This window comes from Perca fluviatilis, chromosome 7 (genome assembly GCF_010015445.1).
Source record: "Perca fluviatilis chromosome 7, GENO_Pfluv_1.0, whole genome shotgun sequence".
Lineage (NCBI taxonomy): Eukaryota > Metazoa > Chordata > Actinopteri > Perciformes > Percidae > Perca > Perca fluviatilis.
Window position 1 is genome coordinate 4,279,217 of NC_053118.1, and position 7,796 is coordinate 4,287,012.

Genomic DNA, 7,796 nt, shown 5'->3' on the forward strand with positions numbered 1-7,796 from the left:
TAGCTGAAGCTACTGTCATGCTCATGTTCTGGCTGCGGCTGTTGCTCTGTGGCCACATGGTAAGAAACCATATGAGAGGCTAGCTGGGCTTTGTCATTCAATGTCACATTTCGACAGAGAACCTCAGCCAATGATTAAATCTCCTGTGCCTTCCTTTAAGAAATCCAATGTTTTATTTTCCAACTCGCGGTGAAGTGTTTCCAAATGTCTTTTTAGTTTGGTTGGCTTCAAAACGCTCATTCCGCAGTTTTTCCGCAACACACATGGGTCTTACTTCCTGGTTTGGATTAGAACAATTTACAAAACCATATTTCAAAAATGGCCTTTCCCTGATTTATTCTTGTTATTAGGAGGCTCTTCACCTGATCCCTCGCCAAGCATCTATTTCTTGTGGCTGGCTGCAGAATGGCAGAAAACGTGAAGTGTAGTAGAAATGCCAACTAGCTTCCTCATGTGGTTCCAACGTGTACTGCAGGTATATATTTAAAATAAAAGACTATGGAAGAAATTCGGCAAATTTATTTGGCGACCCAAATCAAATCTCCTGCGACCCAGCCTCTGGGAATGACTGATTTACACCACAGTGACAAGTTTGCGACGCTCCCTATTCTGACGTGACAACACGTTTGACACAATCCTATTAGTGGTGCTACACATTGCAGATGGCGAGGACGGTGACAGGGAATTTATTCTCTCTGGATGGGTCTGAAAACATTTCTAACAGTTGTGGCTCCTTTTCTGGTGCTTTGTGAAAAGAGTGTTTTTTTAGGTGGGACACAACATGTCACGACTGACATGACACCCCTGTCAACTGATACTCTGAAAGCTGATGAAAACACTCGTCTGAGCTTTAATTAACATCAAGCTAAGCTTTTCACAGCCCTGTAGAGTTATACAGTGAGTTGTCATCACAAGCTTTGTCCTTCAATTATCATATGAAGCACATGTGAATATGCTTCTTTACAGCTGTTATTCCGACCTGATATTGATATATGATAGCACATTGTTAGCTATGAGGAGTATAAATTACACACAGTTTTTCAGAAAACTTTGGTGTTTCCTTCCCAGCCCAGATTGTGGCTCTTCACTGTGCACTATGAGCCATTACGTGATCTAATAACCACATAAATCACAAATCGGTTTGTGGCATGCAGTGTTAAAAATGAACAAACCGTTTCATTGTTGGAGAATCTTTAACGGCCCTAATTACATCAAGGTATCACACGTGCGTTGTTGGCAAAGCCAAGGCAGAGAAGGCATTTGGGAGTGAGGAGGGTTGAAATGCAAAAGGATTACGTCAAACTGTTGCAAGTCTTTTTCAGGGATTAGGGAGGCTTAAAGTCAGGAGAAGACACCCTTGGGTTTTGTGTGTGATGTCTGCTTACTCTACAGATGACACACAACACAGGTACACGCACGCACACACAAATATATGTGGTGTGCAAACAAATCATTACTTTCACAAAGGCCATCCTGCACACACGCGCATCCATATGTGAAGTAATAAAAACCCCACTGTATGCGCTGGTGTGTGTGTGTGTGTGTGTGTGTGTGTGTGTGTGTGTGTGTGTGTGTGTGTGTGTGTGTGTGTGTGTGTGTGTGTGTGTGTGTGTGTGTGTTGTGTGTGTGTGTGACTGCCTGCGCGTTATTGAGGTGAGAATAGGCTGTGGGTCTGCCCAACGCTCTCTCCAACGGGCTTAATCTGCGAGATGACCCACGGGGTCAAACCCATTCTCTCGGACGTGTCCCTTATTGTAGCAGGCAGTTTAGAGGCTCATCCACAGTCAAGGCCAGTTAAAGCATGAAGGATCTGAGGGCTATCAGACAGTGTGGCCTTCACATCACGTCTGCGTCAGTCTCAGTGTGCCTGACAGGGAAGGCAGAGAGGTTTCAGACAGAGAGAGAGAGAGAGAGAGAGAGAGAGAGAGAGAGAGAGAGAGAGAGAGCTAGCCTGACAGCTGTCAGACATATAGTGTAAATGACAGGCGGGAGGACAGACAGGAAGACAGAAACACAGACGGAGAGACAAGCCGATTGCTGATTAATGAACAGCCGCGCAGGCAGAGACAAAGACGCACCGATATACAGACAGGCAGGCAACACACATGACACACACAAAGACACACACAGGGGGCACAGGTGCATCAGTGGTAGCTGCAGTCCAGTCGGTTTGTGTGCTGCATGAAAACAATAGAGATGACAGTGGACATACTGTACGGTGGAGAAGGGAGCCATTACAATGAATGATAAGCTCTTAATATGGGCCCTGGCAGACAGGGAGTTTGCCCAGGTGCTGCTCTTTGTGAAAGTGTGTTTGTGTGGCTACATTCAGAATTTGTTTGCATTGGGACAATATGACGTGAAGTCATATCTATGTGAGAAATGTTTTTGTCCCATAGGCTGCACCTCCCAACACTGTAAACATATTACTGAATCACAATCTCAATCCCTGGAAATGCAGTCAGATTTCATTCTCTCTCCTTTCCATTTAATTTAACTTTCCTCAGAAATAGAAGATTTTCAATTTTGTTTTGCAGTTTTTCTTTCTTCTCCTTCCAGAGTAATGATGCCGGTTAATTTTGGCTGGCCCCGGGTAAAAAGCATCTGAGCTGAAGCATTAGTTTTCCCAAAGCCCTCCCTGATATAGACAGATGGTGTCCATTTAAAAGGTCCCATGGAAGTGTGTTATTTCTGGTGGTTACAACCCACACAGATACTGAGACATGCTGGGAAACACACACTCACACAGATGTAGACACATACACATGTACTATACTTGCAAACACACACATAACATGCAGAACATAGACGTGTCTCTGTGTGTACAAAGAAATGAGAGGCAGCAGGATATCGGGTATCTGTCTATCTTTGCGGTGTGTGAAAGAACAATATCACATCTTTCACGTTGCCCCATTTCAGGATCCGAGCGTAAATATCAGGGTTTATGGTAGCCTCCCTCCCCCTCCTGTTTTCCAGCATTTGAGCTATGAAAATAAAGGCAAACAAAATTCTGCTGATGCATAAAATGAGGATGGGAAAGGCACACAGTAGCACCTGGTGGCATAGCATCAATTGGTGGCTGTTAAATAGCTCCCTGTTTGTGCCAGCTGCTGCATTGTTGGACTGAGACAATATGAGAGTTCCAGTAGCAGGGCTCGCCACTGGTTACTCTATGTGTGTGTGTATGTGTGTCCTCAACCCCCCCTCAGGGCATGGTGGTGTTTTCTAGAGCTCATATGACCGGCGTGGAAGACTTTCTAGATTCAAGTCCCAACAATTGCATTCAAATTGAAATACCATATTCAAAACAGCAGGGTTTACCTTAGGTTACACAACATCAGGTGGACACCATGCATCGGCTGGACTAAGCTGTCCTCTGTCTGCTGAGTTCAGATCAGTATAGGTCCTGGTTAATTCATGATGCTGCTTATACGCAGGCGTGGTAGATGTGCACTGTGTGAAGTGTCTGTGCAGGGGCTGTGGGAGAAAACTGTAATTGCTGTTTGGCAATGCATGCTTTCATGCTTCATTGGTTTGTCATTTTTCAAAGTGTAATATTTTCCCTTTTATGATGTGATCCACACGAGAGCTTTCTCCACAGTCTCAGACTCATTCACCACAATATTACTGATGATGGTGGTGATGATGATGATCATGATGATGATGATGCTGCAGATGATAAATGTAAGGTCATTTGGAGTCTCATTGTTTTGCTTTTTGAAATTAATTTCAAATCAAACTGAAATTTTATTTGCATTGCACATTTTATACAATAATGCCACCCACAGTTTTCTTGAAACATGGTTAAAAACTGTCCAGTATCAAAACAATCGAAAGTAAGTAACATCATATAACAAAAGGAGAAGTGTCAAAAATCAACCCTGTCTCCTGGAAATGATGTTTATATAGACTACAACTAATTTGGAAAAGCAAATACCTTTTGAAGCAAAGATAATGCTGTACAGATTACGATTTATATTTATAATGAGGAAATGTTGTTCATTAACTTATTTGGAAAGTCACAAAATGTTGACACTGAACATCATCAGCAACATGTTTCATTTGTTTTCTGGCAAAATATCCAATCTTGTAATACAACATGCTCCAACCCGGTCTCACGGCAGTTCGTGTAAATGTCCATGTTATTCTTAATCTATTGATACGTGTTCACGGAGACGTTTTTCTCGTTTTTTACGTGTAACTGTCACGTTATTTTTTACGTGTAACTGTCACGTTATTTTTTACGTTTAAATGTCACATTATTTTCTCGGGGAAAGGACGCCGGGAGGCGGCCGAAAAGGTCGCTCCATAAGCCGGGAGGCGCCCGCGAGGCGGCCTGCTGGGGACCCGCCGGGAGGCAGCCGAAAAGGACGCTCCATAAGCCGGGAGGCGCCCGCGAGCCGGCACGCTGGGGACGCCCCACAATAACGGGATGGCAGAGGTTGGGTTAAGGAAAAAACTTACGGGGAAAGGGCGCCTTAAACGCCGGGGAAAGGGCGCCTTAAATGCCGGAGAAAGGGCACCTTAAACGCCGGGGAAAGGGCGCCTTAAACGCCGGAGAAAGGGCGCCTTAAACGCCGGGGAAAGGGCGCCTTAAACGCCGGGGAAAGGGCGCCTTAAACCCCGGGAGACGCGCCACAGTAACACGCGGGACAAAACGCCACACGCAGGGACGCCATCCCCGGGAAACAAAGCGCCGCAAACGGGACGCGATCCCCGCTCGCCCGGGTGAAAGTCCTGTGTTGTTTGACCCATCCACCACCCCGACCAACCTCCCTACGCGGATTTTCGGCTTTTTATATTACTCCCTACAATTTCGTTCTGTGGCCACGAAATATGCTTTCCATTGAAATACATTACTTCACATTTTCGTGTTGTCCACCACGTAAAAAACGACAAAAACGTCTCCGTGAACACGTATCAATAGATTCAAATAACGTCACATTTACACGAACTTCCATGAGACCGGGCTGCATGCTCTTAGTGACTACAGCATTATTAAATGTTTTTATGATTTTGTGTAAGCACTCAGTCCTTGGTTAGGGTTAGGGAAAGATCAGGGTCTCATTTAATACAGACAAAGTCTGCAATGACATTACGAAACAAATGTGATCATTCCATTTCTAGAAGACAGGGTTGCAAAAATATGTAAAACTCCTGAGGGAAATATCTGGCTCTTTAGCTGCTATGTTCACCATGCTAATTTTGTCTGTCTGTCATTTAGTGATGGACAGCTGTATACAGCAGGTTTATCAGAGCTTTTCAACTGTGGCCGAGATGGTTCAACACAAATGCAAAAGCCACAACACAAATACAAAAGTTACAACACAAATGCTAAAGTTACAACACAAATACAAAAGCTACAACACAAATACAAAAGACACAACACAAATACAAAAGACACAACACAAATACAAAAGCTACATTGCCCTTGAATTGTAAACTGTGCCCACAGGTTTGTAAACTGTATTCGGATTTCTGTTTTTTTTCTAGCGTTACACAACAACGAACGGAGAGGACCAGTCTGCTAGCCCAGCTCCCTGGGATTTAAGCTTTTATTTTTCAAACAACACATTGGTGAAGGTCTTAAGAGGTATGACTGTTGGTAGTTGTAATTGGTTATGTTAAAAAATGCTGAATTGTAATTTTATGGCTTATTGTTGTTTGGAAGATTAAGCTAAGGTAATGTCCGCTGGCCCTTGTTGCTATAGCAAATGGTAAATATTAAAGGGATCCTATGCTTTTCCGTATTTTATGTCATATTTATAATGTTACAATGTCGGATTTTTATGTTAAGAGGCCAAAGCTTTAAATAATGGGGTAAACGTATTTCAGAGAAATCCCTGTGAGCAAAAACCTCATATTTCCCAATGTTCTGAATGCTCTGCTTTCAACGTTTTTTTTCTACTCTTTCTACTTTCAACAATGCAACTTCAGTATAAGAAATGAACAATTATTTAAAGAAAGGCAGCATCAAAAAGAAAGGTCTTCAGCCTTGATTTAAAAGAAGTGAGAGTTGCGGCGGACCTGCAGTTTTCTGGGAGTTTGTTCCAGATATGTGGAGCATAGAAACTGAACGCTGCTTCCCCCGGTTTAGTTCTGACTCTGGGGACAGAAAGCAGAGGACCTGAGAGGTCTGTGGGGTTCATAGTGTAGCAGCAGATCAGAAATATATTTTGTCCCCAAACCATTTAGTGCTTTATAAACTAGCAGAAGTATTTTTGGATAGATAGATAAACTTAGCACAAAAAGTAAGGACATTTGTGTTTGGTAGATTATTTCTCTGTGGTAACAATGCTTTTTGGCAATAAATCGTATACCGTTGGAAAGCCTGTTTAGTTCCCTTTCAAATGGTGCCACATTTGTAAGGAACATGCATTTCTGGGATGAGCAGCAGCACTGAGTATGTGGGTTGCGCCCATGAAAAATTTGCCAAATCTTCCTGCCAATGCCAAACAGCTTATTCTGACATTGACTCGTTTGGTGGATTGGATGATTGCAGTTTCAGACTGATCTCATGAAGTGGCGTATGTACCAACTCGTATGCCCTTTTGGCATGTTATAAAGACGCATAATCGCTTTTTAGCGGGTTTTCTTCAACACAATTCGCCCGCCATTGAGTGAATTTTCGCCATAGCGAGTAGTATAAAGGTCACTGTGTGCTGGTCACACACTGCTGTGGGATGGCATCCCATTCTTCAACCAGCATTTTGTCGCAAGACAGCCAACGTGGTTGTGTTGGTCACTCCGGCACAAACAGCTGATCCCACAAGTGTTCAATGGGGTTGAGGTCAGGACTGCTGGCATGCTAGTCCATCCTCTCCACTCCCACATTCTGGAGGTAGTCTCTGATAAACCCCGCCCTGTGGTGGTGAGCATTGTCATCTTGGAGGATAGAGTTCGTGTTAGGCTCTAGTCGGACCCAGGACTGAGAACAGGCACACAAACACAGATGAGCGGTTAGCAGTGTTTTATTGGACACAATGTGGATAGTGCAGGAGGGAATGGCCAGGAGAGCAGCTCCAGGTGGAGTCGAAGCTGGAGATCAGACGGCGGGTGTGTGGCCAGGCAGCGAAGACGAGAGCTGGGTGGAAAGGCTGGTTGAGAACGGAGTTGCGAGGTGAGCAGGCAGCGAGGAGGCAGATGAGAACCGAAAAGCAGCAGGTCCAGAGGCGGGATCTGAACAGAGATGGGAAGCGTGAGACAAGCACAAAGGAGGCAACAGGTATGCTAGAAACAGGACTGAATTCTCTCGAGCACAGAGTGGAGCCACGTTACCACAGGAATGGTTGCAACGAACTGGCGCTGAAGAGGTGAACAGCCCGGGTAGATAACTGTTGGTTGATTACTGGAGTGAGCTGCAGCTGGCTGTTGGTTGATTACTGGAATGATCTGCAGCTGGCTGGAGCAGAGCAGGTGAGAGTGGCCACGCCCCTAAACCTAATCCTCTTGAGTGACACGCAGACAGACACAGACAACACACACATAAGGGAAAGGGGAAACAGGAAAACAGGCTGGGACAGGGAGACAGACACTGACCCATAACAGTTCAGTGCCAGACTGTGGAGATATGGGATTGCCACTGGTTGCAGAATCTCATTTATATATCTCTCTGCATTGAGATTGCCTCCAATGATGACAACCCTCGTTGAGGGAGATGCCACCCCACACCATAGAGAATAAGAGGCAGAGAAGATTTGGCAAATTTTTCATGGGCGAAACCTACATACGACGCGCTGCTGCTCATCCCACAAATGCATGTACAAATGGGGCACCATTTGAAAGGGAACTAAACA

The 7,796-nt window shown here is 44.6% G+C and overlaps 1 long non-coding RNA gene across 1 annotated transcript; it reads right to left on the reverse strand.

Annotated features, from left to right (window-relative positions):
* Positions 1-6,955: 6,955 nt before the first annotated feature.
* LOC120562918 lies at positions 6,956-7,427 on the reverse strand. Its single transcript, XR_005639873.1, has 2 exons — positions 7,279-7,427; positions 6,956-7,179 (listed from the first exon to the last, which is right to left on the reverse strand). It is a non-coding gene; the product is annotated as an uncharacterized LOC120562918 (long non-coding RNA).
* Between the last annotated feature and the right edge of the window lie 369 nt (positions 7,428-7,796).